The sequence below is a fragment of the Sturnira hondurensis genome, unplaced genomic scaffold (genome assembly GCF_014824575.4).
Source record: "Sturnira hondurensis isolate 20B ecotype Veracruz unplaced genomic scaffold, ASM1482457v3 Scaffold0022136, whole genome shotgun sequence".
Lineage (NCBI taxonomy): Eukaryota > Metazoa > Chordata > Mammalia > Chiroptera > Phyllostomidae > Sturnira > Sturnira hondurensis.
Window position 1 is genome coordinate 10,346,217 of NW_028094767.1, and position 12,009 is coordinate 10,358,225.

General features: G+C 38.9%; 1 protein-coding gene and 1 long non-coding RNA gene across 2 annotated transcripts in view; one reads left to right on the top strand and one right to left on the bottom strand.

Annotated features, from left to right (window-relative positions):
- Positions 1 to 12,009, top strand: part of LOC118978743 (protein eyes shut homolog) — a 753,210-nt gene that overhangs the window by 669,284 nt on the left and 71,917 nt on the right. The window lies entirely within an intron of this gene.
- Positions 4,347 to 7,824, bottom strand: LOC118978745 (uncharacterized). The gene is made up of 3 exons (XR_005064778.1): positions 7,568 to 7,824; positions 7,394 to 7,531; positions 4,347 to 4,800 (listed from the first exon to the last, which is right to left on the bottom strand). It is a non-coding gene; the product is annotated as an uncharacterized LOC118978745 (long non-coding RNA).

The window sequence follows — 12,009 nt, forward strand, 5'->3', positions numbered from 1 at the left end:
ACTGCTGAACACATTTCAGTGTGTGTGTGTGTGTGTGTGTGTGTGTTACATTTCTTTTCTCCATTTGTCCATGGATGCGTGAGTTGTCTCCATACCTTGGCTTTTGTGGATAATGATCATTGAACAGGGGAATGTATACACCTTTTCAAGTTAGTGTTGTCAGATAAGTACCCCAAAGTGGAACTCCTGGATCATATGGTATCTATTTTTATTTTTTTTGAGGGACCTCCATAATGTTTTCAATAGTGCTGCACTAATTTGCATGCTCACCAACAGTGCACAAAGGTTCCCTTTTCTCAAACAATCTCATCAACCCCCATTATTTCTTGTGTTTGTGATCGGAGCCATTCTGACAGGTGCCAGATGATATTTCACTGTGGTTTTGATTTGAATTTCCCAGATGATTGATGGTACTGAGCATTTTTCATGTACCTTTTGGCCATCTATGTCCTCTTCAGAGAAATGTCTATCCCTACCCCCGTCCTCTTTTTAAACAGATTGTTTCCTGTTTTCGCTATTGAGATGCAGGAGTTCTCTATGGGTTTTGAACAATAACCCTTTATCAGAGAATATGGTTTTCTAGTATTTTTCCCATTTGCTAGGTTGCCTATTCATTTTGTTGATGTTCTTTGTTGTGCAGAGCTTTTAGGTAAATGTAGTCCCACCTGTTTATTTTTGCTTTTGTTGCCTTTGCTTTTGGTATCAATTCTAAAAAATCACCCCCAAGACCAATGTCAAGGAGCTTACTGCCTACACATTCTTCTAAGACTCTTCTGGTTTTATTCTTATGTTCAGCCTTATGTTTAATCCATTTTTAGTTGATTTTGTGTGTATGCTGTAAGGTGGTGGTCCAGTTTCATTCTTTTGCACGTGGCTGTCTAGTTTTCCCACCATTTATCAAAGAAACTGTCCTCTCCCCAGTGTATACCCTTGGCTCCTTTGTCAAAGAAGGAAGTTTTGACTTGAAAATACACATACTATAAAAACAATGCATATTGCCCTGGCTGGTGTAGCTCAGTGGATTGAGCACGGGCCTGCGAACCACACAATGGTGGTTCGATTCCCAGTCAGGGCACATGCCTGGGTTGCAGGCCAGTTTCCAGGAGGGGACACATGAGAAGCAACCATACATTGATGATATTTCTCTCCCTCTCTCCTTCCCTTCCCCTCTAAAGATAAATAAATAAAATCTTTCAAAATAAATAAATAAATAAAGCATACTGACACTGGGCAACCAAAGATCTTGGAGAAACATTATTGAGTATTGGGTTTTGTTTTTGTTTTGGGCCACACAGTACCGCTCTGTTTGTGTGCACATTCATGACCTAGGATAGGCCAGTGAAATACTCTCCCCAGGAATTAAATGCTAAGGAACTTATCCGCACACTGAGTGATGTTTAGAAATTATCTGTAACTGAGGGTGCCACAAGGATGTCCCAGTTTTAGAAGTGCCAGTGACTGCATCCTAACTCTGTTCACACAATAAGAACATGGCTATGTTTGAACTGCCTGAATTGTTTTATTTCTGCCTATGTCCCCCCATGGGATCTCCAGTCTTCCCACTGGTTCTGTGAGCTAGTCTATCACTGGCCCGTAAGTCCCTTTCCTCCGTGACATAGCCCAAGTTGGTTCCTGTTGCCTGAAACCGAGAAACTTAATATCACAGTTTTAGTCCAGGTATTTCATGCTGTAGCAAATAAAATATTTATTTCATTACACCTCCTGATCATTGTTTGCAAACTGTATCTCTAACTTTTAATTTTCTGTCATTTTTGGTGGTTTTGTTTATATCATCATTTGAATTAGGCACCTGTTCACTGTTAGTAGATGAAATCTTGGGGCTATTATATGTAACAACATCTGTTGCATTCAAAAATAATAACCCAGTATGAATTCTAAACCTCTAAAACTATAGATAGCTTGTGGTTTTTGTTTTATTAATGATATGACTTAGAATAATTTCATATGCCGTATTTATTAACATAAAATTTTCCCTTTACTATATGTATTTTAAATATCATTGTTGTGGCCTGAGAAAGGAGCTAGTATTTTGCAATACGCTTCTCCAGCATATCAACAACTAAATAGCAGATGTCTTAAAATTATAGTTTTCCCCCAGTAGCTCTAGGAAAGATTTCCTTCTCCCTCTCACAAAGGACACGTTGCTCTTTGATAAATCAGCTTTATTATTTGGGGTCTTTGTTCGTTTTTCCCTCTTCCTAATCTGTTCCCACACCATACCAAAACCAAAAATGAAAGTTACAGTTAATTATCCCAAATATATATATGCATGTGTGTGTGTTTCCAAATAGTCACACACTTAGATACCCTTAAAGATGTACTGATCTTTCTAACCATTGTTTTTCATTGATATTGTCCACGTAATTGGAAAATAATCAAGCTCTTATTAAAATGTATCTGTTGGTAAATTCACTGGTATATATTGAGTACCCATTAATTTCTTGGCACTGTAAGGCAATTAATAAGTTTACATTTCTATTCAATATAAAGGAGGGAATATGGAAGGAGGAGTGTGAATCCTACCAATTTTCATGAATCCATCTCCCAGGATGGGGTGTAGGATAGAATTACATTTATGAAAATAATTTGTGAGGGCACAAACTTGAATAATATAAGGCATCTGCCTTGTGTCAATGGCATGAATATCCCAGCCACCATCAGAAGGAATGCAGGTTTTGAAATCAAACGAGTCTGGATTTAAATCCTGACTCTGCCATTTCTTGTTGCTGTGACTGAACCTCTCTGAGGTTGATTCTTCGTTTATAAGATAGAAATATGCCCTGGCTGGTGTAGCTCAGTGGATTGAGCGTGGGTCTGCGAATCAGAGGATCTCGGTTCAATTTCCAGTCAGGGCACATGCCTGGGTTGCAGGCCAGTTCCCAGCAGGGGACGCATGAGAGGCAACCATACATCGATGCTTCTCTCCCTCTTTCCTTCTCTTCCCCTCTAAAGATACATAAATAAAAACTCTTTTAGAAAAATAAAGATAGGAATATAAGAATAAGAATGTCCCTTCGAGGTGATATAAGAAATAAAGTAACTCTGGCTGGTGTGGCCCAGTGGATTGAGTGCCAGCCTCCAAACCAATTCCCAGTCAGGGCACAAGCCTGCATTGCAGGCCAGATCCCCAGTCGGAGGTGCACAAAGGGCAACCACACACTGACATTCCTCTCCCTCTCTTCTCCTTCCCTTCCCCTCTCTCTAAAAACAAATAAATAAAATCTTTAAAAATAAATTATTTTTAAACAGAAATAAAATAATTCAGATGTTGTACCTAGTATCAGGAACATGGTATGTATTATCATTGTTATTACTCTGGAGTACATAAAAGTACATTTACAAATCCATGGCTTGCAAAATAATAAATTAAAAAGCTAAAAAATATTTTTACTGACCTTGAATGATAATCCACTTCAAGCTCGATATTTCTTAGTTTCTTAACCAGAAATTCAGTGGCATGAAGCAGCTCATGAGTTAGGACTGACAGAAGTGTTCCAAATACCTCTGTTCTGGGGTATTCCATGAGTGTAATATCTGGGGACTTTATCACAATAAACTACAAAGCATATTTAATCTAGTATAAAGTGCACAGTTCATGTAATGGGAATGATAGAGATACATGGCACAGGACACCATTCCTAATGTTACAATGCGATTCACATATTTTAGGGACTTTTTCTCCTGTTTTGACATTTCACGGTACTGTAAAAACCCTACCAGCATCTGGATTAGATATAAAGCAATACTTTGAGAAGCCAGAAGATGGCACTAATTTCTAAGAATTGTGTGTCTGTAAAAGAATGTCCTACTTTGAATTCTGAGCGTTTATTATTTCTTTTGCCAGTGGGTATAATGATGCTCTACATTTTCATATCTTCATGCAAGATTCTGTTTGTTCTTAACTTTCCTGACAGATGGAGAAGAAAGAATGGTAAAAATTATATATCCACATAGAATGTTTGAATGATTTAGTACCAGCAGGAATTGGCAATCAACCAATGATATTTATTTCATGTTTTCACCTGTGGCTGAAATAAATATTATATATTCATTTGAGTAGAGAACTTGATTTCATTCATGTATTGCCTGTTATCCTGGTTCAAAATGAATAGGTAAGTGTATGTTTTCTGTGCAAGGTGCCATTACCTATTACTATTGGTAACATCTCAGGAGAGAATTATTTCTAGTTCTTTAAGTGAAAGTCACACTGGTAGATATCCACTTTTTTATTCGTAAATGATAATGCTGAACAGTGTGGAAGCATACCCCTTAAGAAGCTTGTTCAGCAACAAAACAAAAACAACAGTGATCGATCATGTATATGGTTTTATAATCTCATTGTATTTGTGCAAGATATTGAGTTAAATCTATGCTATTTTATAAGAAGTTAAGAACTAAGAGAGAGGAAAGTTGTTTATACTCCAATCTACAGAAGAAAACGGAAGAGTCAAGTAGTGGTCTTGTGTTTTTGCAAACCTATCCATCTGCCTAAGGGTAAAGTCATTTTCCTGACAAAGTTAAATGTATATTTTGAGGTGCTATATGCCGCTGAACACCATGTCCACAAAACTGGCATACTGGAGTCTTCAAAATCAGCAGTTTCCGGAGTGGAAACCATCTACCATCTGCTTGCTTCATTAAAGTACATAATATGGGAGGAAGAACTGAATTGCATTTTCACCAGCTCAGCGCTCCCTGGTGTCCACTCTGTGGAGGCTACATACCGCAATGTGTGCAAGGAACAGAATCCAAGTATCAGTATAAAAATGGAGCTGTGGGCTTAAAAAAAAAAAAAAAAAGATTTCGACAAGACAGTCTATCCTGAAAGCACCATACATTTTTAAGAATTCATTAATGAATTTAGGAACTTTTTTAAAGTCTGTGTTTTAAAATTTTAAACAAGAATGTGAGGAATCCTTACAGATATTTTGTCAAGTAAAAGCCAAAAATTTCTGATAAAAACTATTACTGGTAATTGCCCCCAAAAACTATTTAGTGCTTTAGCTTACATATTACAGAGATATTACTATAAATATTAAAGAGAAAACAATGTTTATAAGATAAAATTGATGAAATTTTAGTTATATTTATATAATTTAATCATGAAGAACTAACTTGTCAAGCTGGGGGGTCTCTGCCTTGATTTTCAGTATCAGTATGTAATATTTTGTCTAAATTTTGTCCCTACTAGAAGATTTGAGGTTCTAATGTTGTTGCAAAATCCAAAAACATTTTACTGTTTAGAAACAAATGACTAGAAAAATGAAAAAATCAAACAAGCAATGATTAGTATTGGTAATGGTGTAGAAACTCTATTTCTCAACTTCATTCAAAAGCTTTAATTATTCCCTTAGTCACATAAGAACAGAACAGTTAAGATACTAGAAAAAGAATAGCAGCAGATAAATAACAAAGATATATTTGTATCACTGACTTTTCAACACTGTGTTAGGCCCTTCATGTAATGCACTCAACAACCACTTGGTGATGGTATGGGCCCCGTATCCACCGAGCCCAGCACCATCGCTCATCCTGGACTTCATGAAGGACAGGCAAGCTCTCTGCCTGACGGGACCTACCATCTAATTAGGGAGAGAGACACTACATAACACATAGTGTAATTAGGCTGCAGTAAGCACAGCAGATTAAGGAACTAGAAAGTGACAGAGGTGAAAGGAGACTAGGTGGTCAAAGGAGAAACACAATGGTCAGGGAGGACCCCTGTGCAGAGGGGTCATGAGCAGACCCCTGAAAGAAGTGAGGGGGCAGACTGTACACCTTTTCAGGAGAACATGTTTCAGGCATTAGAAACTAAAGGAACAGAAGCCCTGGACTGGCAATAGGTTTGCTTTGTTTGAGAAACACAAAGAAGTTCCAAAGAAGTTAGCATCTTTGAAACAGATTGAGCAAGAAGAAATAGGCGTAAAATAAACTTGGAGAGTAGGAGCTTCAGGCAAGGCTGAGGTTTTTTGTTGCTATTTCAAAATTCAAGGGAAACCACAGGAGTATCTTTAACATGAAATTAATATTTAAAAGACTGCACTGTTGCAATGTGGGAAAGGGACTATAAGGAACAAACATGGCAAAGACAACCAATTAGGAAGCAAATATAGTAGTCCAAGCCAGAGAAAATAGTGCACTGACCTTTGGTGGCATTAATGGAGGTGATGACAAGTTACCGGGATTAAGCATATGTTTTGAAGATGAGATTAGCAGGATTTGCCAGTCCACTGGTTGAAATGGCAGAGACAGAAAAACAGTGTGAGTACAATGACTAATTAAGGATGAAAAAGACAGGAAAGACTGGGGATCATGAGGTATGGCTGGGAGAGAGGGGTAGGGATTAGGTTGGAAAGGATGTTTATAAAGATATGAGAATAAAGAGTCCTGCCGTGTGCATGCACAGTTGCAGACTCCTACTGGGCATACAAATATATGTCAAGTACCTAGTAGGTAGCCGGGTGTGTGAATCTAGAGCTCTGGGGGTCTGGAAAGGAGTCTGGATAAAGACTATTCAGGAGCCTTCTGCCTATAGATGGTCCACTCGTGTGATAAACTAGAGAGTGGTGGTAGATGGTGACGACTGGAAGAAGAGCAAAACGTGGAGGAGCTGTTTAAAGTCGGAAGAATACCAAGAGAGTGCAATACCCCAGAAACCAAGTGAAGAAAACATTTCAAGAGAAAAGAAATAATCGGCCCTGTCCACTGCTTCTGAAACATTGAAGAAGATGGAAACAGAATTGACACTGAATTTAGAATGATGATGGTCACTGGTGATTTTAACATAAAAAGTTTCAAAGGAAAGAGAGAGAAGATAACCTGAATGAAGTGAAGTCAAGAATTAAAGGGTGGTAACCAACTGAAAGAGTCACGACGGATACTCCCTTAGAAGAGCTGCTATAGGATGAACAGAGAAGGAAGAGCAGCTAGTTGGAAAGGAATGTGGAGTGGAGGAAAGCAGGTTTTTTCAGAAGGCAATATTCTAACATAGTTGATGTTAAAGAGAATGACTGAGTAGAGAAAAAGAATTCGGTGCCTTTCAGGAACTAGGAAAGAATGGCTGAAGCGATGCCCATGAATAAATGAGGGGCGGATCCCACCCCCAGGCAGAGGCAGCCTTGAACCCCAAGGGAAGGCAGGACGTACGGATCAAAACGAAAGACTTGAGGAGGGTTGGGAGGATTTGATGGTGGAACAGTGGGGTAGTCCTCTGTTCTCAGAGTGTATTTTTCTCAGTGACATAAGAAGATCGTTGTTTGAGAGAGAGAAGATGGATATGAGGTGTTACAGGAGATGTTGCCGTAGAAACTGCAAAGTGACTTGACTGGAAGATGTACAGGGACTGCAGGGCTGGTGCCAGAGGTTTGCCTACTTGAGATCTGGGGTTAGCTCAGGAGTGGTTCCTTTGGCCACACACTTTTCTCGTCCTTCACTGGGAGTTAGGTTCTCTTGCTGTCCTCGTTGCACAGACGAAAAAATTAAAGCAAACAAATTAAGTTTTGCTGGGTGGCTCCAGTGCTGCTGCCCGTTCCCTCCACCCCCCGACCCCCGCCCCACCATTGCTGCCCTCTGTGGCTCCAGGGAGCATCTCTGTGGCGGGATTGCAGGGAAGATGTCGTGCTATCTGAGCTCTTTCTGTGTCTTCTTCCCACTTCCCAGTAGCTCTTTATGGTCACTTCTGTCTATAAAACTTCAGTAATTCAGATTAAGAAGACTAAAGATACAGAGTATCTTTAAATAAAAAAAACATACAGTTACATTTAAAACAACAATGCTTCACTCTGGCTGGTGCGGCTCAGTTGACTGGGCAGCATCCCACAAGTGAAAGGTTGCTGGTTCGATTCCCAGTTAAGGCACATACCTGGGTTGTGGGCCAGGCCCCTGCTTGGGGGTGTGCCAGAGGTGGACAATTGATGTTTCTCTCCCTCACTTCCTCCCTCTCTTTCCTCTCCCTAAAAAACAAATAAAATCTTTTTTAAAGTTAAAAAAATAAATAAATAAAACAATGCCTCATTTCTCTGCCCTTATTGAGAATGAAAAAAAAAAAACCCCACCTTAATACATTTTCTAGTTGTCAGAAGTTTACCCACTTTTTGTGGTAATCTTTGCTAAAGTTTGTTTTGTACACATAACATAACATTTGTGCAAAGATTCCACATTGAGCCTATAGCATTGCACTATGTCATGGAAAAGAATGTAACACTCTCCCTGCACTGAAGGTTTGTAGAATTTGTAGTGACTTCTGATGATGTTGAGACACAAAGCCTCTTGACTGCCTAAAATGTTCGCAGACTGTTACTAGTGATCTTGCTCACTTCTTTCACATATTAAATAATTAATTTTTAGTTCAAATCCCACCATGTTCTAATTCCCCTTCCTGCTTTATGATCCCTTGCTGTAACTTTAAAAGCACTTGAGAAAAAAATGTGTAAACTCGCAAATGGAAGCCATGAGACAACTAGAGATGACAAAGAGGAAAAAGAATTTAATGGCCCTAAAATATTTCCATTAAAATCTGTTCAGTCTCCTGACGTTCCCAGAAGTCTTATCTAGAAGTCTGTGTAACAGAGTAATCAAATTAACCAAATGTTGCCTGGTTAAAGATCATAAAGAGATAACTTTAAAGAACTGGAAAGAATCATTTGTAAAGTTGAACTTCCTCATTCTCACAGCCTGGGGCTCTCTATGTTCTCCTGCCTGATCCAGCATGATAGAGACAGTGTGGGTGAGGACCTGGAGTCTCTTAGAAATGGCCTAGACATTCATTTTGCAGGTTCAAAGATACCAAAAGGCCAAGCCCCTTGAGGTAACTCAAAACTAAGGGTTTAGAGAAAAAGCTGACCTGGAAGTTGACATGGAACTCTCTGCAGTGCTATTCAGCAAAAGCAGAATGTGAACTGTTTGTGTAACTTTGTTTTCTAGCAGCCCCATTTGTTAAAGTAAAAAGAAACAAGTGAAAATTTAGTTTAATAATATTTTTATTTAACCCAATATTTAGTGCATATGAAATATTATTAATAAGATGCTTCACATTTCTTTCCTTGTACTAAAAAACAGCTCAGTCAGGCCTAGCCACAGTTCAAAGTGCAATGTTATTGAACAGCGAAGCTTCAGACTGAGAAACACCAAGCAAATGACAGGTCTGTTCCTGTGGGCATTGTTATCCTCAAGTTTCAAAATACATTATACCTCTTTTTACTCATACAAAATTGTGTCACAAACTTAATTCTGATTGAATGTTAGCACTGAAAGCACTTTAGTTATTCAAATATCACACCATTAGCCTTTTTAACGAGTTACCCTTAAATTTTCTTACATTCACAGTTCAGTATAACCTTAACTCCTTGTTCTACCTCTTGATATCATCGAAGTCCTCATTTTCATGTTGACCACAGGTTAGTCCTCCAGCTCTCTCTGTCTAATCTGAACCTCACATTTCATCACCAGATATTTCTAAAAGGCAACTTGGATCTTTGCCCAACTACACAAAGGTGATGTAGAAAAGATAAAGCCCTTCAGATTTTGACCTCGTCTGACTATCTCGTTTCATTTGCTGTACTCTTCCGTTTAATATTTCACTCTACAATGTGCAAAATTCTTGATTGTCCTGAGTATATGACATGCTGTTTTGGCCTCTCCACCTTAGAATGTGCTGTTCTTTCTCCCTGAAATGGTTTTTCCTTTCATCTCTCAGCCAAGCCTCAGTTTTAAGTCCAGTACTGTTGAGTGAATTTATTGACCACACACTAGTCCCTTGGGGACAGGGATCGTGCTTTGTTATCTCTGTGTCACCAGCATCTAGCACAGTGTCTGATGGTGAAATACATATGACATATTTGTTGACATATGTACTAAATGTACTAAACTTTGAACAAACTCAGTTGTAAATTATTAACAGAAAGGAATGTTTTAAGTCATTTCTCTGGGTTAGTATTAAACTTAATTGATTTTTAGGGTATAATCCCAGCAGTGGAATTGCTGGGTCAAAAGGCAGTTCCATTTTTAGTTTTCTGAAGAAATTCCATACTGTTTTCTTCTAATTCAAAAGAACCTATGCACCCCAATGTTCATAGCAGCACAATTTGCAATAGCCAAGTGCTGGAAGCACCCTAGATACACATCGGTAAATAAGTGGATCAAAAAACTGTGGTAAATTTACACAATGGAATTCTACGCAGCTGAAAGAAGCTCCTACCCTTCAGGACAACATGGATGGAACTGAAGAGCATTATGCTAAGTGAGGTAAGCCAGGCAGTGAAAGACAAACACCATGTGATCTCACCTATAAGCAGAACCTAATCAACAAAACCAAAAAGCAAGCAAAATATAACCAGAGATATTGAAATAAATAAACTGACAGTAACCAGAGGGGAGGGGGCAGACAGATAACGAGGTAAAATAGGGGAAGGATCATCAAGGAACCTGAATAAAGGACCCGCGGACAAAGTCAAAGGGGGTGGGATCCAGGGTGGGAGGTGGGGGTGGGATCCAGGGTGGGAGGTGGGGGTGGGTGAGGCCGGGAGTGTGGAGAGGGAAAATGGAGACAACTGTACTTGAACAACAATTAAAAAATTAATAATAATAATAATAAAATAAAATCTGCAAAAAATTTTTTAAGTAAATGTAATTGAGTTCTGTTTTCACTGTGTTTAATGCCAACATTAAAACACTGTCAGTATTTTTCTTTTGTTTTGACTGCAATACATGTCACTTCCCTAAACAACTGAAAGTGGAGTGCTTGATAGGAAGAGTCACCTTATCTCTGGCAACAAACCATAATTTACTTCATTAGATAAAAATAAATATAGAAGGGAAAGGGTCAAGTCAAGGAACATGTATGTAAGGGAACCACGGGCAAAGACAGTGGTGGGGAGGATTGAATGTGGCAGGTGGGCGGGGCAGGGGAGAGAAATGGGGGTGGGGAATGGGGACAATTATAACTGAGCAACAATAAAAACTGAATATAAAAGGTGATAGGTCTTGCCCTGGCTGGTGTAGCTCAGTGGATTGAGAGCGGGCCTGCGAACCACACAATCGCGGTTCGATTCCCAGTCAGGGCACATGCCTGGGTTGCAGGCCAGTTCCCAGCAGGGGACTCACGAGAGGCAACCATACATTGATATTTCTCTCCTTCTCTCCTTCCCTTCCTCTCTAAAGATAAACAAATAAAGTCTTTTTTTAAAAAAAGGTGATAGGTCTCAACGTCCCACTTCAGATTTGGGTGAGATATGAGGGGAAATAGTTATCTTAGACCACACATCCCAAAGAATAAACTGATGAGATTTTAGTTAAATATTAAATATTAAAATAAAGTACTCAACTAATTCCACACAATTATCCTACTTGAATAATTATATGAAACAAACAGAAAAAAAGCTTCTGATAACTAGAATCATTTTTTCCAGGAGAGCACAATTATTTGCTATATAAACAATTGTGGCCAGACAAGAAACTTTTTTGTCTCAAGTGAGATACCACAATGAAAGTAGTTCTTAAGGCTTGTAAAAATTCTAGTTTTAAACTTTCTAAGAGAGCCAGTATCTCCTAAGAAGGAGCAATAAAGGTAATCATGACAAGTTCTTCTTTCCTCTGGCAAACTGCCTCGAACCAATAAAAATAGACCCTAGGAACATCCATTAATCTGGGAATACCATTCATAACAGACAGGAATGGGTATCAAAATCCCCTTCCTGTTTCCTGTGGTCCTCTTGGCATGGGGAAATACAAGCCAGCTGGAACTATTTATGAAGGAAAAACAGTGAAGAGAGAAAATCTGGATACAAGATTAGATCGAGGCTTGCCCTGGCTAAGCAGTTCAGTTGATCTCAGCATTGTCTGGATCCGCCAAGTTGTGAGTTCAATCCCCAGTCAGGGCACATACAAGAATCAATCAATGAAAGCATAAATAAGTGAAACAAAACACCAATTTTTGAGAGAGAGAGAGATTAAATATCCACAATGATCCCTGAACTTCATTTTTTACCACTT